Consider the following 23548-nt stretch of genomic DNA (forward strand, 5'->3'; position numbering starts at 1 on the left):
ACTTTTCTCCCTGTTTCTTGGAAGTTCCCTCGAGGTGTGCTGCTTGATGATGACAGATGATGAAACACCCCAGAGCAGAATAAGACGCGCCCCAACCTCCGCAAACACACACACACACACACACACACACGCATGGGGATTTCTTCACCTCTGATTTTTTACTCTGTGGTTGCTGTGTTTATTTCTGAACACTTGCAAGACTACTTCTAGGCACAGGGGGCTAAAGAGCTGATTTGCCAAGAACTGTGAAAATTAATGCTGTGTGAATAAAAATTATTAAAGAAAGAAAGAAAGAAAGATCTGTGTGTGTTTGTGTGGTTGTAACATCAGCTACAACCCCTTGTTAAATGCTTCGGAATGAGCATTTGGGGGGACTGTTTGCACAAGTCCCCCCCACCAAATGATGCACACATAGGTTCCATCCCACACCCAGTCTGGGAGAAAACTTAGAAGAAGCTCAGAGGCTTTTTCTGGGCCTGACATCTCTTCCATTAGATGATCAGGACCATGTTTGCAGGGACATGGCTCTTACTATATTAAAATAAAAAGAATACTCCCTTCTTGGGGATACGGTAAATAGATAAGACTATAGCTTTGTAAAATGGGTACCCTCTTTGGGGGAAAATGTCCCCGGTTTGGAATTGTACACACACACACCATGCCAGGGTAATAAGTAAATGGCACACCTATTGAGAATAGCCATTAAAGGTTAAAGTTCTGCAAACTTTGACATTCTCCTATGCAAGCCCTCTTTTGAGACTAGTAGCACGTTTGCACGACCTATCCACCTCCAAGAGGTCCACACAGGGTGACTTCCTGGTCAATCACATGCTTGTTTCTCACTTGTTTCTCTTCTCCACGTTTAAACCCTCTGCAAGGCCAGGGGCCCTTCCCGGAACATCACACACTGCAGGGCATGAAGCAGCTGCCACTACTACTACTACTACTACTATTGCATTCAACTAAAGATTGCAGTGTTAGTTCTAGCACGTACACACCCATGTGGAACCCGCCCCCCCAAAAAAACCCCCACACGCTTTCTCCTTCCATTCCCAGATAAGCAAAACACGTAGTAGAGATTAGATGCTGTCCAAATGAAAACACAAAGGCAAACTTTAAGGGGTGGGTGGGTGTGAAACAGGCGCAGAATAAAAGATTGAAAAATGGGGTCGTAAGTAAAGCTACAAGCCTAACTTTGAAAAGTGCGTAAGACTCTTAAAAGCTGCATAGGCCGAGGAATAAACAAACCCAAACATTAATGCACTTAGTAAAATCAAACTGAAAAGCAGCCACAAAATCCATGAAAGCAAATTGACCGGGGGGGGGGGGGACAAACGTCTGCTCCTTTTCCTCTCTCCAATTGTCATCCACTGGAAAAGCCCAGGTTCAAGGGAGCACAGAGAGGGGGAGGGGGAGCCTGTGCAAAGCTTAATTAAGATATTGGGAGAAACTTAATTCCGAATAAGCCCAAAGTTTGGAAGTTTACAATCTTATATCCTTTAGGGAAGCACTCAAACATACTGTAATAAGCGATGCCTCGGGTCTGGGCATGATGCAACTTTCCCCACCAAGCCGTCTTAGTCTAGGACAGAGGCTGCTCTTAGCTCTTCTGATATATCGTGCTTTGTTTACTTAAAATCAATGCTCTGCCTCATGGAAAAAGAAGGGGTGGGGGAGAAAGATGGGATGGCTTGACAATATGAGATTAAAAGCTTTACTAATATAATAATCTCCCTTTTGCCCTTCTCTATCACCTGCCACCTAAGCTCCTTGCAAACATCCATTAATTAAAGCTTCCCAACTTTCACATTCACTGTGTCGCCATTTTTAAAAATGAAATAAATCTCAAAATCTTTGAAAGTTGCAAGGGGAGGAGGGGGGAAACATGTAGGATACCCCCCCCCCTTTCTAACTAGTAGACTCCGAAAATAGATTTATACACCTCGGTATAAACTGTAGATCATAATGCCAACTCAGAGCCGGGAAAATGAAGAGTTTGCAAATCAAATCCACATATTTGTTTTCTTCGGGTGGGTGGGGGAATGCTCTCTATTTGGGCTGCACAAATCATCAGTAAATCAGAAAACAAATCTTGCTGAAGGCTTGTTTTAAAACCTTGGAGAAGAAGAGTGCAGAAGAGAGCACTCCGTTGTCAACAGCTGGGACCCAGACCCAGAATATCGGTTTCCATTTGCTTTGCTACAATTTGGATTTCAGCGCAATTTAAATAAAAAACCACAAATTACTATCATTTTAAAATTTGGCTTTTATATGTGACAATTGCCAGCCTACTGAGACAGCTGGTTTCCTTTCGATGCCAGTTTTGTGGAGTGGGGAGAAAGGGAGATGCAAGACATGTCATATATATGGTAAGATGTATCTATATTGCCAAACTGTTCTCCTGCGCCACTCTCCAGAGCGGCCAGTCAGCCCTCTTTGCCACTCCTGGTGAGAAATCAAATATTTTGCCATTTTGGGGGAAAGATGGCAAAGTGTTAGGAGTGCCGTTCCCATGCCTTGTCCATGGAAAATACCTTCGAATGTCTCTATTTGTGTACTGGGATGTGCGGCTCTGCTATGCACGAGAAACCCACCAGACAAAAATGCAACCCAAAACACGCGTGCAAAGGACGAACACAGAAGAAGAAAAATATATTTCCCGTGGCTAATCAACAACCCCCTGCTTCCATTCAGGTGTTGTTAACACAGCCTCAAAAGCATCAACATTCCACACTTGCAAATGACCATCAGTGCTTCGCACAGTGTTGCTGAACTGTAATTTCCCCCTCCCCATATCAAATGTCCAAATCACAAACATCAGAAAAACAGCAGCAGCAGCAAACACTTTAAAAGTGCCACTGGGCATCATCGCCATCATTTATGTTCCATTGTTTAAAAAAGAAAAGGGGGGATAGAGAAGAAAGATTATCCTTTTCATCTCCCTTAGAAATTCTGGTGGCTTTTTTTTTTTAATCCACTACATATTTGCCAAACCCACCAGCAATTTCATTAAAAATAAACAGAACGAAAGTAGCAAAATGCCTAATGGGAAGACAGGATCAAAACCTGCCGCAAATATCCCTGTGAATTACCCTTTCTCTTTTCCTATGTTTGAACTGCTGTGTTGTTTGGGCATTTGTTTGTTTCGGGTTCCTTAATAAATCTACAGACACACAGTCCAATTCAGGCACTTGAACCCCCCAGCTCCATCTCATCAGCTCTCCTTGGCTGATCAGTTCTGCAGGGCAAATCCTTTCCTCTTTTGGTAGCCAGGTATCCTTGACTCTTCAAAAAGCAACATTTGTAGATATAGAAACATAAGGGATAAAACGACATTGCCTTACCTGATCAGAGGAGGAGGGTTTGTGCTGTATGGTTGGGGATGGGCAGAGAAGCCCTCTCTCTCCCCTTTGCAAAGTTTATCACGACAGCCAGCCGCTTATTCCAGTAGCAGGAGCAAAATAACCGATGGAGAAGAGAATAGGAGATGGCATGGTGGGGGTGCAGAGCAGGGGATACAGCATTGAGAGGTGGTGGGGACGTGAGAGAGAGAGAGGGGGGGGGGGGATAGAAATGAAAGGGATTAGGCCAGGGGTATTGTTCCTGTAAGGAGCAGAAGGCAGTGAGATGTCGAGATCCCTGTGTGTGTGTGTGTGCCTGTGTGCCACACGCTCCGGAAAGGGAGGATGCTGTGACACACACACGCCAGATGAGATCAAGAGCGCTGTTGGTTTGTACTAAGCGTTACCGCTGCTGCTGCTGCTGCTGCCGCCGCTGGTAATTTGGTCCAGGCTGAGGAATAGGGAGCCGTGATGCCTTTAGCATCCTTGCAAGTTTTCTTTGATCTGCATCCTCCAATCTGGACTATGCTGCACACACATAACATTGCAAGCAGCTGCAAATGACAACTGGGTGGCTGAAATGTCAGGGGTGTGGTGGCGGGGAAAGGCTTCTCAAGCAGGAGAAGCTGCAGCTTATAGAGACAGAGAGTAGGGTTTGAATGATGGGGCCAGGTCTGAAAGGGGCCTAAGTGCTCTCCCCACCCCCCTTCCCCTCTCCCTCCCTCTCTGCTGCAAAACTTGACCTTTGCCTCCTTCTTAAGATCCACTGGGCCAGACCCACTTGTGGTGTAAACATGGAAGTACCTGATTTATACTGGCCAGAGAAGAGGGGAAAATTCCCCAGTGATGTAAAGGACATAAGAATAAATAAGAGATGGTGCGATTTTAAAGTCTCGTGGCATTAAATAAATTGAGCCACACCTTCATTGGGTGCAGAGCCTGGAAAGTTCATTAAAAAAAGGAACTAGTTCAAGTTTAAGATGTCCAAAAAGGAACAAATTCCAATTTACCTTTGTCCCTATTCAAAAAGAACTTGTTTGGTTCATGTTCAGTTCACAGTTCAATTCCAGTTCATCCAAATGATCCTTGGCTATCGCCACCCCCCAGTAATTCAGAAGGTTGCAAGCTGCTATGCCGAAATGTAAAATATACTTAAGAAAACTAAAACAACAACAACTATGGAAAAATCAAAACACGCAGATGGTGGAATATGATTTTTAAAATTTATTTTCCCCAGCAGTTATGATCTTTAAGCTCGAAGAGTCTAATGAATAAAAACCACAGGTATGAGAATGAAAATTGTTCCAAGTTCTACCCAAAAATGAAATTACACCTTTCCATCTGCAGGTGAGGCAGTGGATGTGCTGGACTGTTGTCTTGCCACAGTAATGAACTGGATGAGAGCCAACAAACTGAAGCTCAATCCAAATAAGACTGAGGCACTGTTAGTGGGTGGTTCCCTAGACCGGATGGATGGGAGGTTGCCTGCTTTTGATGGGGTTACACTCCCTCTAAAGAAGCAAGTATGTAGCTTGCAGATACTTCTGGATCCTTTGCTGTCGCTTTAGGCTCAAGTGGCCTCAGTGGCGTGGAGTGCCTTCCATTAGCTTTGGTTGGTGGTCCAGCTGTGCTCCTATATGGACAGGAATAGCCTAACTTCTGTCATTTATGCTCTGGTAATCTCTAGGCTAGCTTAATGCAGCTCATTACATGTAGGGCTGCCTCTGAATACAGTTTGGAAACTTCAGCTGGTGCAGAATTCAGTGGCCAGGTTGCTCACCGGAGCAAGATGGTTTGAGCATATTACACTGATCCTGGCCTGACTGCAATGACTGCCAGTTAGTTTCCAGGCTCAATTCAAAGACTTAAATAGCTCAGGACCGCAGTACCTCAAGGACGGTCTTTCCCCATTTGAAGCAACCTGGACCCTGCAATCATCATCTGAGACCCTTCTTTATGTGCCTCTTCCATGAGAAGTCCGGAGGATGGCAACATAAGAACGGGCCTTTTCTGTGGTGGCTCCTAGTTTATAGAATGCTCTCCCCTGGGAAGTTCGCCTGGTGCCTTCATTACATATCTTTAGGCACTAGGCAAAAACATTTTTCTATAACCAGGTCTTTGTCTGATTAACATTCTATGGCCTTTTAAATGTATTTGTGGGAGGGAGTGTTATTGGATTGTTTTTGTTTATTTGCTTATTTTTTGTTCTCAGTTTCTATTTTTATGCTGTGGTCTGTGATCTTCGGAGGAATTTTTTTTTATTAAAAACAATTTTAATAAATAATAATAACAATAAATAATTAAATCACATTTGGTTCACCTGACAATTATGGGAACTACTTTCAGGTGTTGTTCAGAGATTATTGAACCAATTCAGTGAATTAGTTAAATTGAATCAGTTCATACAAATCACCGGTTGGGCATACAATTTAGTCCTGTTACTGTACAGTGTGATGTGAGCATATCTCCATATTAGATTGTCTGGGAGGGTACAGAACGGGGGCGGGGGACCTGTAGCTTCTCCCGACTCCATCTCCAATCAGCCCCTGCCAGTATGGCTAATGGTGGCTAAGGGAGTTGCAGTCCAGCAATATCTGAAGGGCCACAGTTTTTCCCATGCCAGATATAAAAAGAAATCTGTCTAAAGTCATTGAGAACAAATTCCCGGTTGTACACTTGTTAGCATATTGTACCAAACGCTTTTCAAAGGAATACTTCTTAAAGTAGGGTACCCCCTCCAATTGTTCCCATTTTAGAGATGGAGCAACTGGGGCCAAGATCTAGGAGGTTTGAAGCCAAAGTTCAGAGGTGATCAACTGATGTGCTCACCATTGAACCACACACACATAAAGAGGGCCCGTGACTCAAATGGCAAAACAACATGCTCTCTGTGCATCTCCAGCTAGAAAGGTGTCAAGGAGCAGAACTGGGAAAGACCTCGTTCTGCCAAATACTTTGAAGAGAGGATGTCATCAACGCCAAAGCATGTGGCAGCAGATACAATCAATCGTGTGTGTGTGTGTGTGTGTGTGTGTGAGAGAGAGAGAGAGAGAGAGAGAGAGAGAGAGAGAGAGAAAGAGAGAGAAGGCCTGTCTTTCTCTGACTTGAATATCTACCTCATTGCTTTCGTTAGGTGGCCTGGGGTTGTATCCAACAAAGTCTTACTCAGAGAAGATCTGTTGAAATTAATGGACCTAAATTAGCCGTGTCTATTAACTTCAGTATGTCTACCCTGAGCAGAACTAGCATTGGCTACAACCTCTGGATTATTATACTGTACTGTAAAACAAGGGAACAGAAAATGCTCTCACTCAGTACTATGCATAATTTTATAAACTTCTCTCATGGGTTCCCTTGCTGCTGCTGCTGCTACCGCTGCTGCTTGTAGTTGCTGTTAATAATAATTAAATTTATATACTGCCCTTCCTCCCAAAGGACCCCAATGCAGCAGCTGTATTCTTTCTAAACCAGGAACAGGGAATCTGTGGATCTGTTAGAGCCCAGCAGTAAGGGGGGGGGATTCAATTCGCATTTAATGGCAGACCTTCCTAACTTGTACTTTCCAAAGCAATTCAAGAACTGAAACACAGCCATCCTCTGAAATTCATACTTCTCTGAATTTTGCAATACAGCTCTCCGGCCAAGTAGTGTGTACAAAACTGCATACAGTAAGACTGCAACCTACATGCATTTAATGTGCACATTCAGCTTTATGTGCTTGGCAATTAATTTTTTTTTTTTTAAAGGGGGGATAGGAAGGGGGCAGGTGTCTGGGGGAAAAAGACACTGGCAATCCCACCTGCCATTGAACCAATGTGTTTTGACTATACGTGATTTTGTCTATAGGTTATGTTCCTCAGAATGTAACCTCTGCGGAAGTTGTGGGCTTACTGTAAACTAGGCTAATGTGTGCATACAAAAGAACATACCAAAAGAACATATTAGGGAAAATTGCTTTGCCAGATGAGTATGACAGCAAAACTGTATACAAAAGAATGTGTATACAGTATTAGGATAACCTTGGCATGGAAAAGCAGCTGAATTTAAAAGAAAAAATCCTCAAACCAATGTTGAAATGTGGAGAACGTAAGATTTGAAAAATGAGAAACATAGAGAACTTTAAAGTGACAAATTTCCCCATCCCTACCCGTCCTCCTTTGGGCTGTAAAGCCGTTTTGCTGAAGCCACGCCACCTGCCATCAGGTGTGTATTCAAATGGATAGTTTTAGATTGATCTTAAGCTGCTTTCGGCATCTGGGTGGACAGAAAAGGCAGGGTATGTCAGTATTTTAAACAAACAGAATTCTGTCCCATTGCAATGACAAGTCTCTTGCACTTTGCACACAAACACACACACACACACACACAGAGCAAAAAAGGAAACCCTTCTGCTTTGCCTCGCCTAATGAATCCAGGAGGAACGATGGCAAACGTCATAAATATTTATTCATCCCTTGTCATTTCCCTGTTCTGCGGCACTAATGAAGTGCCCTTATTAGTCTCTGATTTTCTCTGCCAAATTTTTGCATTTCACCAAACAGCTATTTCTGCCTGCAGAATCCATTCTGTTGTACACACACACACACACACACACACACACACAGAGAGAGAGAGAGAGAGAGAGAGAGAGAGAGAGAGAGAGATATCTTTGGCCCAGAACAGCTTAATCTCTCACACAAGAGATGCCAGCACTTGAGGAATCCTGCTTGCAGGAGAGGGAGAGGGAGGGCGGATCCTCAGAGCCTTCACATCCTGGGACGCCTTCTTCCTTGATCCCAGATTGCACCTGTTGGTTTGAGGTTATTTCCTTGACGTGAGAAAAGTTGGCCACAGACAAGTAAAGGATTGTTGCTTATATCAAGAGCGGAGAACATTTTTCAGTCCGACAACTGCATTCCCTTCTGGGCAGCCTCCTTGGGGGATGTGGGCACGGGCTGATGGTGGGCACGGCTATAGGGAGAATAAGGTGGAGCAACACATGTAAATATTACTTTTGTACAGTGGGCTGTTTTCTCAACACAGCGCTCCCTGTCTTCCATCCAGGAAAGCAAATGGCATTATGAGGGTTTGAGGACATATTCTAGCTAGGCAAAAACATTCAAGGAGGGTGAAAACAAGGAGGGCGAGGGGCGTGGCCCAATAGAATGATCTGAAGTTCCCCACCCCGATGTCTAGGATCCCATAGCCATCCTGCTGGTGCAGAAGCTGCGCATCTCGACCAGCTTGCATAGTACGAGTACAATTCACCTGTTGGTGGTTTCACATGGGCAAAGGTGGTGGTGGGAGATGGCTGCAACCGTCCTACTTCACAGCAAATATTTCTGTTTCGGTTGCTTGCTTGTTTGGGGTGCCCAGAGTTGTTAGGAGAATCCTATTCCCCTCACAGAGCTACACAGAATCATGTAATTGTAGAGTTGGAAGGGAACCCCAAGGGTCATCTAGTCCAACCCCCTGCAATGCAGGAATCTTAGCTAAAACATCCATGACAGATGGCCATCCAACCTCTGCTTAAAAACCTCCAAGGAAGGAGAGTCCATAACCTCCTGGGGAAGATTGTTCAACTACAGTTCCCAGAGTTCCCTGGGAAGGGATGTATTGATATACCACTCAGAGGACTGTAGCTCTGTTGAGGGATTAGGAGTCTCCTAACAACTCTTGGCATCCTTAACAGACTATAGTTCCTGGAATACTGGTCATTGACCGTAATAAAGTGATTGATTGATTGATTGATTGATTGATTACAGTTCTCAGGAGTCTTTGCAGGGGAAGCCATGATCTTTTAAAGTAGCATGATGCTGCTTTAAATGGATGGTGGAGATATGGCCTAAGATTACTCTGTTAGCCATTATGCTATGTCAGGCTTTATGTATAAGAAAGTTCATTAGATTAGATATCCGTAGGCCACATTCCCAGTAAGAAATTTGAGCTCAAAACAACTCTCAACAATGGCAAAGCAGTAGAATACACTAACAGATATTATTCTATCTGCGTAATATCCAAATCTCAATCCCCTATCAATAATGCAAAAACCACGAACAAATCAAATCGGCCTGAATTTGAAGGTATAGCAATCAATAATGCAAAAATTGCTTATCACAGAAATCAATACTTAATATCAACATTTCCAATTAAATAAGCCAATGAAACAAAATAAAGCCAATAAATCAGCAGCAAAATAACAATATGAATGTTCTGGTTTTTTTATACAAAGAATACAAAGTGGAAATTCATGTAGATGGATAGGAACAAGATTTAAATGTTGAGAAATATAGTAAATGAATATTCACATAACTCTGCCTAAGAGAAGCATGTCAAGCATACCCTTCTCTCGCCAGGTGTCACCCAAAGTTGGCAGCAGCTAGGGAGGCTCAGAGGGCAGCGTTCAGGCATTCCCCAATTCCTGTTATATGTGAGCTGTGGACTTGCTCTAGGACACACCCAACATGCCCTGTAGCTTCATTTTCCAGGTTCTGCCGGTGAATTTGCACCGCACTGACCATCCTGCTGCCTTGTCCCTCCCAGTAAGCAAAAAAGAAGCTGGCTCTGCCCCACCCAGAGAGGCACTTCTGTTAGTGGTAGGCAACCTGTCTTTCAGCGTCAGTTGAACATCATGACTGATCTTCTCTTTGGAGCTTCTGATGAAGGAAGGAATCTAGGGTATAGTCTGAAAATCCCTGCCATAACCGATGGTGTCATGAAATTGGCTAGACCAGAGTAGATGTAGTTTATGGTCAAGACAATTTTATTCCTAAAGAAAACCTTGTTTTACAAGGGTGTTTTTAAATGATGGTGGAATTCTTTTAGGCTACATAGTTTCTTTTTAAAGAATCACAGATATGGGCATACTAAAAATGCACAATAAGATTGTCTTATTGTTCTTAAAATTCGCCAAGCATTGGGGAAAGTGTTGGAAAGGCATTTCTCATTGAGCATCCATGACAGTCAGTTCAAAACGTACATATGTCTTAATTTGTAGCAGTCTTGGTTACGCTACTAGGGGCTTGTTTGGGCTTTTCGGTGGTACAGCTCGAACAGCCACAAAACGCTGCAAAATCGATTTAATCTGAGACTCTGGAAGAACACACCGAGTAAGCATGTGTACCACGAGCAATGACAGCTCTACTATATTGCTTCCAAGTTTCTGGAAAGCTCTCATGTTCAGAGACAGCTTGCCTCTGAAAACCCCCATACCCAGCTTCTTAAATTGGTCACATAGCGTATCCCACCCAGTCAAGGATCCTGTCAATAGAAGGATGGCATCTCCCTGCTTTGTCTGGGTATAACAATGTCACTGGGTGTCATTAAACAAAAATCATAGCCAGTCATGCTTACCTGTGTGATGACCTCATAGAATCAGAGTTGGAAGGGCCTATGCTCAACATCAAAAAACTAAGATCATGGCCACTGGTCCCATCACCTCCTGGCAAATAGAACGGGAAGAAATGGAGGCAGTGAGAGATTTTACTTTCTTGGGCTTCATGATCACTGCAGATGGTGACACCAGTCACGAAATTAAAAGACGCCTGCTCCTTGGGAGATAAGCAATGACAAACCTAGACAGCATCTTAAAAAGCAGAGACATCACCTTGCCGACAAAGGTCCGTATAGTTAAAGCTGTGGGTTTCCCAGTAGTGATGTATGGAAGTGAGAACTGGACCATAAAGAAGGCTGATCGCCAAATAATTGATGCTTTTTAATTATGGTGCTGGAGGAGACACGAGAGTCCCATGGACTGCAAGATCAGACCTATCCATTCTTAAGGAAATCAGCCCTGACTGCTCACTGGAAGGACAGATCCTGAAGCTGAGGCTCCAATACTTTGGCCACCTCATGAGAAGAGAAGACTCCCTGGAAAAGACCCTGATGCTGGGAAAGATGGAGGGCACAAGGAGAAGGGGACGACAGAGGACGAGATGGTTGAACAGTGTTCTTGAAGCTACCAACATGAGTTTGACCAAACTGTGGGAGGCAGTGGAAGACAAGGGTGCCTGACGTGCTTTGGTCCATAGGTCACGAAGAGTCGGACACGACTAAATGACTAAACAAAAAAAATCTTAACAGCCTGCACAGAGCAGGAAAGTCAGGGCTAGAGCATGTCTGCCTAACCTGTGCTGAATGACTTCAAGCCACAGAGAGACCACCATCACCTCCCCTCTCCAGGCCACTGGTTACGGTGTCAAACTCCTCAACACTCTCCTAATGTTCAACTGAAATCAAGTTAAGGCCATTAGGGCCACAGTCACACCAAACATTTAAAGAATTATGAAACCTTTTTAAGTAGCCATGGCTTCTCCCCAAGAATCCTGGGAACTATAGTTTGTTAAGGGTGCTGAGAGTTGTTAGGAGCCACTATTCCCCTCACAGAACTACAGTTCACAGAGTGGTATAGCGATCCATTCCTCTTCCCAGGACACTCTGGGAACTGTAGCTCTGTGAAGCCAACAAACCTCAGCACCCTTAACAAACTATGGCTCCCAGAATTCTTTGGGGGAAGCCATGGCTGTTTTGAGCAGCATCGCAGTGCTTTAAATGTGTGGTGTGAATGTGGCCCAGGTCTAGTCCTGCTTGGTGGGGTTCCATTCTCTGTGACAGCCCTTGAAGGCAATTTTGAGATAGCTTGTACTTTAAACAAATAAGGAAGCAGGGGCAATGCGAAGAAGCGTTTTTCAGCGCTGCTTATCACCATTTGGTTGCGTGGGGGTGCAGCAATTAGTTTTTTGTTCAGCCCTCATTTCAACCTTGATTGCAAAATGCCCTTTAGAGGTGCTCCTCTCTGGTCACTCTCACAGTGCACTCCTCCTGCTCACCGCAGGCAAAAGCCACCTTTAATTCCTGCTCCACTGGTGCGGGAAGCTTTCGCAGTTTGCAATTTAGGCACTGCATTTTTAATTGGCCAAGGACTGTGCCAGTTTTACGGATGACCCTCTCAGCAGTTTGCCATCTCGTAGGCAGCTGGCACTGAGCACTGCTGCCCTCTGCTGGTAATATAGCCAGGTACCCAGATGTGTTACTAGGGCATCTATATCGTACCAACTGCTGGGTGAAGACTTTGAGCCTGGGACCATATTTCATTGCCAGGTCTTAGCTCTGGATTATGCAAAGTGGGGCATTTGCTCATTTGCATTACTATCATTTGCTAAAGGAGGACAGCCTTTCGCTCCTTACCAGCAGTTCCTCCCCCACCCACCCAGTGCTGCTCTTCCTGGGAAACCAGCAGAGCCTGAGAATCTCAGATTTCCTTGAATGAAATAAAGAGGAATACGTTTCTAGTCCTCATCACTCTGAATCAGCAGAGGAAGTCAGTGGACAGGCAGGGTACGGGGAGCTAAGCAAGGCTTTCGGTGAATCAGGAAATGGGACTTTGGTGCTTTGTGTAGCACCATGTCATTCCTTGTGCATATCGGAAGAAAATTAACTTACACAATTGTGGGGAAGAGAGGTGGGTCATGCCATGAAGGTTAAGGACCACAGGTCGGTGATGGAGCACCTGCTTTGCATGCTGAAGTTCCCAGGTTCTATACCCATCCAGGATCTCCAGCTATGGCTGGGAGAGACCCCTGCCTGAAACCCTGGAGAGTCACTGCCAGTCAGTGCAAACAATTCTGAGCTAAATGGATCAATGGTCTGACTCAGTATGAGCAACAGGGGATTATTCCCACCCGGTTCCTCTACAGCAGTGGTTTCCAACTTTTTTTTGGCCATGCCCCATCTATGACATATAATTCTTATTATTCAAAAACTGAACTCCTGTTCACATGGAGGAAGCCTAAAAGGCCATTAACTTGCTCTAAACAAGCTTCCAAAATGCCCCCCTGTGGGGCGTGTGCCCCATGTTGGGAACCACGGCTCTGCAGCAAAGCCTGTTTCCTGCCTCCTTCCATTGCCTTTATTGTGCGCAAATCTTTACTAACGAGCTGGCTGTTTACTCACAAGAAGGCCTCCCTAAGAGACAAGGGACTGACTACTGCCTCCACTTTTGCTGGGAATGGGAAGTGCAAAAGTGCTGCTGGTACTTTCCCCAAAGAATCTTGTTGACCATTGTGAGAACAGGATGCTGGACTAGATGGGCCTTTGGCCTGATCTCGCAGGCTCTCCGTAAGTTCTTACGTTAGTGTAACACACACTCCGGTGCTTCCCATTTATTAATAGATGACACTGGTATAATTATTGGAATGCTATTCAACAGTAGTAGTTCAATTACTTTCCTGCAAGTTGCAGCGGTGGTCACCAGCTTGGACGGCTTCCAATGGCTACTGCCCATGATGGAGATGTTTTCCTTCCAAAGTCAGAGACAGTGGTCTTCTGAATCCCAGCTGCTGGGAATTACACGAGGGGAGAGTTGCCTCTGCACTCGGGGGCTTCTTGTGGGCTCCCCGTAGGCACTGAGAGGTTATGCATTGGGAGAGCAAGATGCCGGGATAGATGGCCCTTTGGCCTGATGCAACAGGAATCTTCTTTTTAGGTTCTCCCTGCCAAAAGGGCCACTTCCTCTCCTCTTGCTCTTCCACCTCTTGCATGCTGTGCAATTCACATGTATTGAATGAGTGCATCACATTTGCTTCTTCAGAACATTGCATAGACTCTTTCACGTTGATTGGGGGCCCCGTATTCACAGTCTCCACCTTCAGTCTTTCCTCTTGGTGGAGGAGGGCGGTCACTGGAGTTGGCAGGGCTGTTGGGAGGGCCAGTGTTCACAACCCGGCTCCCCCTCAGCAAGTTCCTTGATTGCCTGGGGGAATCATTTCTGCATAAGGCTTATGGTTGCTACCGGATGACCTTTTCGTTGAGCATTCCATCCTGGCTTGTTTGCCCACAAAGTTTGTCAGGGGGTTAGATGCCCTTGGCTGTTTGTTGAGCATTCATTCTGATTTGCTTGCTGGCAGGGGCAGTTAGATGGCATTGCTATCCGACACTTTTCAGGGCATTTTCCAATCACAAAAAAATGATGCATTTATTGTGCATTATCATCAAATCATGATTAGTTGAACAACCTAAGTTTGCCAGCAAGTGGCTGAATCTCACCCCCAAAACAGTGGTAGCTAGGAATGGGTGGATCTGTCAGTTCTGGTTTCTCATTTATCCAGACGTGCAGTTCTCCACATTTCCACATCAGTTTGATACTTGCTTTTTAAATAATGAAGCATCTTAGTGTAATTTTCTCCCTATATGCATATTTTTGTATGCAATTTAGCCTAATATGCACATTTTTCAAAAACAATTCCTCATATACTGCAATTGTGATATGATATTTTCACTAATGTACGCATGTATATGTACATTTTGCCCTCGTATATGTATTTTTGTACGTGTTACTTGGCTGGAGTATTGCACTGCAAAATTTGGAAAAGTATGGATTTAGGATGGCTGCGTTTTGATTCATGTGTTTTTTCAGAAGGTACGAATTAGGTAGGTTTGCCTTGAAACACAAATCAAAATGAATTCCACCTCCCACCCTGCACCATCCCTAATGGCAGTCTGGAAGTGCCCTTGGTCTTCAAATTCCACATCACCTTCTGTGACCTCTATTCAGATACTTAGTGAGAGCCTGCCTTTAGTTTTGTGCATCTCACTATGACAGGCTAGGCCAGCTGTTCTGCGTGAACTTCTCTCATGAACTAGTAGGTTAAACCTTGCTTACCCTGCTTGTTTGTGTGTGCAGGGCAGGCGGGGACTTTGCAACAGGTTGCATCCTCTCGGCATGTGCCCTCCAGACAGGGTGGAGCAAAGACTGCCGGGAGCAGGTGAGCCGCGGTCTGAGCAAACGTCTGCTGAAATTGAGTGGGCACTAGAGTCATGACAAGGAAAGCCTTGCTGCACGGCGGTTGCCCGGCAACAGAAACGCCTGATGCCAGAGAAGTGGGGGAAGGAGGAGGGTGCCAGGGAGATGGATGGGTTTTTCTAATACAACCGCCAGAGCGTAAACTGTGCGGTTTGGGAAGGAAAAAGAGAGGCGCTGGTCTACATATCAATAACAACTCTGGTACAGGAAGCCTGAGCTTGTCGGGCTCGGTGTGGGTTTCCCTGATGGGTTGAGTCGCAGGCTGTGAGGGGCTCCTTGATTGCCAGGCTTCTTTTATGGCGGCTTATTTTTGACAGTCACTGTTAATCATTATTGGTGCCGATAAACAGCAACACCACAATCAGAGCCAGGCCTGCCTTGGGCGGCAGATTTGGGGAAGCCGTGAGAGGCCACCAGAATGCCCATTATTTCGTTTATTTTACCCTGCAGTGGGTGTCAGGGGAAGGAAGCAGTTTTGGGTTTTCTGCCCCAGGCTCCAAAATGCTACTGAGCAAAATTGCAAAGTGAGAGACTGTGTAGTGTTGTGGTTTGAGCGTCCTTCCCCACCACCCGGTGCCCTCCAGATGGGGATGGGAGAGATCGTCAGGTCGCATTTAAAGTCATATCTACCTAATTTCCACTTTCTGGGGACCCCCACCCCAAAGAACGGCATCCTTTGACATTTGCATTTCTCCAAATTTTGCAGTGCTGTTCTCCAGCCAAGTGATGTGTATGGAAAGGCTGGAGAATAAGGTATGCACAAGAATGCATATATTCTTGATGACAGCATAGAAAAAAAGCATTAGGGAAAAGCACATTGAAAAATGTATACATTAGGAAAAAGCACACTAAAATGTTGATGAATTTTCATGAGGATTAAAAGAAAAACACAAGCAAACATTTATGGAGATGTGGGGAACTGAATTTAAGATTGGAAAGGAGATAAACTGAAGTGGACAGATCCTTCCACCCCCATTTCCCATTATTGTTGGACTGTGACCCCACCCTCTCTAAGCATTGACTATTCTGGCTGGGGCTGATGGGAATTGCGAGTCCAACAATATTGGGAGGCCAGCAGGTTAGGAAGGCTGGCGCAGCACCTTCAGGGATATGTAACAGGTGGGCATCCTAAAAAGCAGAGACATCACCTTGCCAACAAAGGTCCGTATAGTTAAAGCTATGGTTTTTCCAGTAGTGATGTATGGAAGTGAAAGCTGGACCATAAAGAAGGCTGATCGCTGAAGAATTGATGCTTTTGTATTATGGTGCTGGAGGAGACTCTTGAGAGTCCCGTGGACAAGAAGATCAAACCTATCCATTCTTAAGGAAATCAGCCCTGAGTGCTCACTAGAAGGACAGATCGTGAAGCTGAGGCTCCAATACTTTGGCCACCTCATGAGAAGAGAAGACTCCCTGGAAAAGACCCTGCTGTTGGGAAAGATGGAGGGCACAAGGAGAAGGGGACAGCAGAGGACAAGATGGTTGGATAGTGTTCTCAAAGCTACCAGCATGAGTTTGACCAAACTGTGGGAGGCAATGGAAGACAGGAGTGCCTGGCGTGCTCTGGTCCATGGGGTCACGAAGAGTCGGACATGACTAAACGACTAAACAACAACAACAGTAGGTGGGAAAGGGAGCTCATAGGAACATGTTATTTGGTGGTTGTGGGGAGGGGATAATTCAGAGCCACCTGAGTAGCCATTGCTGGAGACGGCTTCTAGTGTGACTTCACAGGGCCGTGGTCATACTCTTAGAGCAGGAATGGAAAATCTGTGTCCTTCCAGATGTTTGCTGGACTACAACTCCCATAATTCCTTGACGTTGATCATGCTGATTGGGTCTTATGGGAATTGGTGTCCAGCAATGCCATTGAACTACAACTCCCATCATTCCTGGCTGTTGGGCATGCTTGGCTAGGGCTGATGGGAATTGCAGTGCAACAATATCTGGAGGCCACTGCGTTGGGTTAGAGTCCCAGACTAGGGCTGAAGAGACTCAGCTTTCAAATCCCCATACAGACATGAAGGCCACAGGATAACTTTGGGCCTATGGATACATCGCAACTTTACCTACCTCTCAGGGTTGTTGTGAAAATATTAAAAGGGGGAAGGAGTAAGAGAGAGTGTGGGCAGGATTGCAGCCCAAGTAAGGCAGTGATGTATAGTGGCTAGCGTAGACTAGGGCCAGGAAGACCCAGATTCAAATCTCCTCTTTGCTGTGAAGTGCACTAGCTAGGTATCTGCTTGGGCCGGTCATTACCTCTCAGCCTAATCTACCTCATAGGATTGTTGTGAAGCTGAAATAGAGGGAGGAGAACCATGCACACTCCTTGAGCTGCTCGGCAAGCGTGTGGAATACTGATGTAAATAAGCAATCCAAGCCATCTGACAGCTAGGGAGCAGGAGTAGGGTCAGCCCTTCGACAGAAGCAAAATTATTGCATTGATTTCCCACTCATCCTCCTATGAGCTTTGGGGCAAGTGAACGTTATCCCTCACTTTATCCCTGCCTTTCAATCAAATGATTCTCAAGGCAGTTTACAAGCAAATGGTTGCAATAATACAGATGGGAGGTCAGGATTCAAATTTCCACTCAGCCGAGAAGCTCACTGGGTGACCTTAAGCCAGCCACTGCCTCTCAGCCTAACCTACCTCACAAGATTATGGATTAAATGGGGAGGGGGAGAAGTATGTGTGCCACCTTCAGCTCCTTGAAGGAAAGGCGAGATGTTGTCATTGTCGTCATCCCTGGCTAATGGATGGGGCCAGAGCCCTTTAGTTCTGCAGTGACGGGGCAACAGGCAGTAGTTTCTGGTGGTGTTTGGCGATGGGAGCCAGCTCCCTGCAGCTGCTCCTTCTCTGACTGCTGGTTGGCACCAGGGTGGGCTTCCCTTCCTGCCGTGATGTTCCTCCTGGGGGGCTGGGGACGCAGCTTCTCAGTGGCCCTGGCCCCACAGCCGATGATTAAGGCCAGCGTGTGCGTCCCTTCTGCTTTCCAGTCCCCAGGGCTATGGGTTGTTGCAGCCGCATATGTCTTTTCTGGCAAGGAGGTGGGGAAGTAAGCAACACCAGCTTGTGGGAGGAAACCTAGCTTTTCCTGATCTGTGTTGAAAGGCGCCTAGTGCCCCAAACCGGGGCTGGGGTCATGGCATCTTCAAAACCTCTGAGCCAGCACCAGGCCTGGTGGGCACAGATGCCTTTCCCACCTGTTGCCAGCTGAACCACAGTGTCCTTAATTAGCAAAAAAGAATGGTAGGAAGGTGGGTGGGGGGACTATACTGATCAACAAGAGTGCTTGGAGTGGATGTAGGGGAGCTGCCCCAAAGCCACCGCAAAGATAAGAGGGACCGCCCACATATGTGATTTATCTGTAGCCCTTTGCTAGGGGTGGCTGGTTCAGCAACCCCCTCGCTCACTCCCATTGCGCTTCCCTCTTTGCAGTTTGGGAGCAGCACATTCTGTCTTAATTAGCTGCTCATATTAATCTGGCAAATAAAAGCAGCCCCCGTGCTTTCAGGCTGCTAGATTAATTATTCCCCAAGTGCAGGACTGTCAAAGGGGGGGGGGAGCAGAGAGAGAGAGATGGAGGGGGGAGGAAGTTGGGTTTGTGTAGAGGGGGGGCAAAAAAGTCGAGGGTTTGATAGTACATAACTCTGTGTTAGCTTGCCGTGTGGCTGAATGAAGGGCAGAGTGTGCAAGGGACGGGGGACAAATCTGTTCCAGTTTACATTCCGAAGTGAATCTGTCTTAATTTTCACTTTCCAAAGCAATGGGTGAACCGAAACACAGCTATCCTTGGAAATTCACACCTCTCTGGATTTTGCAATGCAGTTCCCCAACCAAAAAACTGTGTGCATTGGAGGAAAGAGTATATAAAAATGTGTGTGTGTATCAGTGAAAATAAGCCACTCAGATGTATCATACTACAGGAAATTGGTTGCAGAAATGTGCCTAGGAGGAGAAACACACACTAAAATGCTGGTGAATTTTGTGATAATTTTTTTTTAAATTGCAAACTGATGTGGAAATGTGGCAAACATAACTTAAGGTTGGAAAAATGAGAAAAGGAAAGGAACAGATAGTGACAGGTCTGTCCATCCTTAGCGAGTGTACAGACAACTGCTGCGAAGTTTTTCCATCTTATAGGACTGGGCTGTGGAACCCCAAGTCACTAGGCTGGTTGTGGCCCATGGCACATTTCTGTCTGTCCCATGCTCTCACTACCTCAGCCATAATCTGCTACATTTCCGTGCTGGGAAGGGAGGAAGAGAATCCTTAGGGGGTCAGCAGGTGAGCAGCCATGGGTCAAATCTGGCCTAAAAAGGCAGGCATGGGGAACATTTTTCAACTTGAGGGCTGCATTATCTTCAGGGAAAATCTTCTGAGGGCCACATGCAAGGAGTGGACAGGGCCAGGGGAGAAAGTGGGTTGAATAATGGATGTGAATGTTATGTGTATAAACAACAGCAGCAACAATATAATCTACGAGCGGGAGTGCCTGGCTCTGCCTAGGAATTTGTAGAAACTAAAAAAAATTGTGATTTCTAAATGGATAGTACAAGTTGGGAGTTTGGACCCGTCACGTTGAAAGCTGGGCAAAGTCACACCAAAGTGTGTCACAAGTAAAAATAATGTTTTCCTTCCTATTTTTTGTACAGGTTGTGCTGCTGTTTATTACTGTCTTTATCTATTTTTGCACAACAGTTTTCTTCAAGTTCTGCTGCTTGGGGGAAGCAGGAGGAGGAGGTATTCAGCTCAGAGATTCCACACAAATGTTGCGTCATATACACGTTCCAGCATACATCTGCAACAATACGGGCTAGAAACTTTAAATTATTTTCTTTCTTTGTAGAAAGGAAAGGAAAGAATGACCACTGCGATTCACAGGGAGCTGAGCATCACAGCCACTCCTGTGCTTGCCTTGAACTGCTGTATACAGAACTATTTTTACCTGGGTCTAGCCATTCATCTGGTCCTCACTCCTCCCTGTAGGCTCCAGTCTCCTTCCCTCCCTTCCCTGTATCGTCAGTCCCATCTCTTCCTATCTATTTAATCTGTCTATCTGTGTAGCCTTCCTTCCCAAGAGCCTACCACACAGCCTTCTGCTGTTCTGCCTGTCCAATCCCATTTACTCTCCCTGTATTTCTGCAAATCTCCTTTCAGTTTGTCCCAGGTGGTTTCCTTGATCTGGGCAGACACGGAGCAGGCCAGCTCACACATGGCTGCTGTACCTTGGCATAAACCCACGGGCAGTTCCTGACTCACACACGCACATGTGCCCCTGCTTATAAATATACCCTTCAACATGTGGACTCTGGCAAGTTTGTACACACACAGTGCTCTGCGTGCACGTATAGAGCTGCTCCAGGTTTTCTGCTTTTTCTTACACAATCCTTGATATATCGAAAGCCCTGATCAAGTCTGGAATTGTAGAATCCAGTCCAGCATCCTCTTCTCCCAGTGGCAAACCTTTAGACCTACGCACAGCACCAATTCTCCCTTCTTGTGACTCTCAACAACTGGAATTCAGACACCCACTGGCTCTAATACGGAGGTGGCATATACTCATCATGACTAGTAGTAATTGATAGCCATATCTGCCATGAATTAGTCTAACCCCTTTCAAACCATCCAAGTTGGTAGCATACTGCCTCTGATACTGCAGGAGAGTAGGTGGTCTCCTGGAAGACCAGGCTAAATTATGGACCTTCCTTGTTCTGGCAAGCAAACAAGGTTATAATAAGTATTTTAGGTTTGACTACAGACAACGACTGATTTATTGATGCATGACTATGTACCTGGGCATCACAGTGACCTGGAAGGGGCTGCGAAAAGGGGCAGGACAGGGCGGGGTTGGGTGGAAGAGGGTAGAGTGGGCTTGTGTGCATTCTGCTGTTGCACACGCTGGCCCAGAACGTGCCCCCCGTGCAAATCGGGGGTTGCCTGTTTGTGACATTGTAGCATAGAGCAACCTTTGCCAATCTGATGCTCCCCCCCCCCAATGTTTTGGACCATTGCTCTCATCAGTCCTAGCCAGTGCTGAGGCTAGATACTTGCCTGTTCTTCAGTGGGGTTCCAACTTCATGCTAGCAGTTTAAATGGCAACATTTCTTTGCAAGATTTCTAATGAAAAGCTGAAGATTGCATTTCAGCTGACTATTTTTTAAAAATTTTTTTGTTAAAGCTCAAAGATAAATATATGCAGTCAGAAGACAGCAGCACTGAATTCAATATAATTTACTCCTTGGAGCCTATAACCTTAATGAATTGGGTATTGTGTTATGTAATGCTGCTCTTTGATTTAGGAATTTATTATTGCATTTATATCCCACTTTTCCTGTATGCAACTCATTATGACCCCTGGGCTCCCTTCCAGCTCTATGATTCTATGTGGCATACATGGGGTTGCATCCAACTAGTTTTTACTCAGAGAAGACCCACTACAATTAATGGACCTAAGTACTACGTAGCCATTAATGTCAATGGGTTGTGGTCTGAGAGTCCCAACTCTTCCTTGTCCCCAGTTCTAGTCACATTCTGGGCTTCCCTAAGTCACAGGGACTCCAGGTCATCCTTGGAGGAGGAATCCTCCAGCTGAGACAGAACACAGGGTAGTTACCAACAATAGCAGCCTGACAGCTGCCTGGTGATTCCTCTTATTGGCGCCAGCCCTCATGGTAAGTTGGGGTGGAAGGAGGGGAACAGCCCTCAGAAGAGAAATTATTTATTCTTTTTCATGTGACGCTCACCTAAACCGAACACAGCAAAAATTAATCCCTTTCGGAAGGCGCTCTTCCGCCCCTCGAAAAGCGACAAGCTTTTTTCCGGGCCGCTGTCCACCTGGATGCAGTCTAGCTAGGGAAAGACTGACAACCTCAATTAGCTTCACAACTCGGGAGCCAGTGGATTAAGTGTTTGCTGGGGTGATTGACAGGAGCTGGTGGAAGCGCAGGCGTCCATGGAGAGATGGGCTGTCTGGATGCCTGACGGAGGGGTCAGATGCTGACCCAGGGAGAGGCAGCGCGGGTGGGCCTCACAAAGTGGTGTGTGTGTGTAATATGGTTGTTGAGGCCACTTGTGTGGCACTGGCAGCTCGACTGAGAGACTGACAACTCAGTTAGCAGAACTAAAATAGGGTTTTCTTCCCACCCCAAGCTGCAGCCTCACCATATTTTACTTTTGGGGCTGCAGTAAATACAAAATCAGTTAACCCCATACAGGCAGAAAGGGGATCACCCTAAGGTGACCAGTTTATCATGATTATTCATCCTGATTTGCTTGCACAAGGTTTTCACTGAGGTTAGGTTATACAGTGGTACCTCTGGTTAAGAACTTAATTGGTTCCAGAGGTCTGTTCTTAACCTGAAACCGTTCTTAACCTGAGGTACCACTTTAGCTAATGGGGCCTCCTGCTGCTGCCATGCCGCCACTGCACAATTTCTGTTCTCATCCTGAAGCAAAGTTCTTAACCCGAGGTACTACTTCCAGGTTAGCGGAGTCTGTAACCCGAAGCATTTGTAACCTGAGGTACCACTGTATCTGGTCTTTGCTGAGCATTTGTTCTGATTCGCTTGCAAGGAGGATATATAAAACAATGAGCATCCATCTTGATTTGATTCACGGGGTGTTTACATGTCTTCCCATTAAACATTCATCCATCCCTCACTTTTCGGTGTATTTCCCAGTAACTTTCTAAACTGTAAGAAGTCCAGTTCTTTTTTAAGGGGCTTTTTAAAGGGGGTAGGGAGCCTCCGGACAGTGGGCCAGTATTCACGTTGTCCCATGAGGCCATTTCCCCCAAAGTACATCCACTGTCCATTGGCTGACATCACTGGCAACATCTTCTGAAGGACAAGAGGCCAGGCTTACATCCTGAATTGGCTGCACCCAGTGCTTTTTTCTGGGGGGGATGCAGGGGTACACATACCCCTAAACATTTTGTGAATATTTGTACTTTTGTCCATTTACTGTATTTATTTTCCCCAATTTGAACTATAAAATGGTGATTTTCTTGAGTCAGAATCAGAGTACCCCTAAACATTTTTTTTTTTTTTTTAGAATAAAAAGCACTGGCTGCTGCACCTCTTCCCAGCAGCAGAGGTTAAATCCTGCTCAATTCAAAAAGATTCATTCCAACTCCTCCCTGATTCAAGAAAAGGTTTTCATTGGAATCCCTTGTTCAAACAAGGGGGCGGGGGGAGCTTTTGTTTTAGCAGTGTTTTGCAAGGTGGTTTGAAGTCCCGACTTCAGTGCAGCTTGTAGGTGACTGACAGGCAGCCACATAGCATGGGTTCTTGACAATGGTTCCTCTGGTTTTCAGACAGAGAGTCTTTCCCAGCCCTACCTGGAGATGCAATACCTTCTGTATGCCTTCGCCTTGCTTCAGTTGCTGCTAAATCACAGTCAACGGGATTAAGCAGGGCCGTCCAA

At 45.6% G+C, this 23548-nt stretch overlaps 2 protein-coding genes across 5 annotated transcripts in view; one reads left to right on the top strand and one right to left on the bottom strand.

Annotated features, from left to right (window-relative positions):
- The window catches only part of FLRT1 (fibronectin leucine rich transmembrane protein 1), a 159555-nt gene extending 155899 nt beyond the window's left edge, over window positions 1-3656 (bottom strand). For both annotated transcript variants that reach the window (XM_081842934.1, XM_081842933.1), the window contains exon 1: window positions 3345-3656. The gene's annotated coding sequence lies outside the window, so the exon portion shown is untranslated. The remainder of the gene's footprint in view (window positions 1-3344) is intronic.
- Window positions 1-23548, top strand: part of MACROD1 (mono-ADP ribosylhydrolase 1) — a 311747-nt gene that overhangs the window by 200595 nt on the left and 87604 nt on the right. The gene's annotated exons all lie outside the window — the stretch shown is intronic.

Source organism: Podarcis erhardii (genome assembly GCF_964252035.2).
Source record: "Podarcis erhardii genome assembly, chromosome: 15".
NCBI lineage: Eukaryota > Metazoa > Chordata > Lepidosauria > Squamata > Lacertidae > Podarcis > Podarcis erhardii.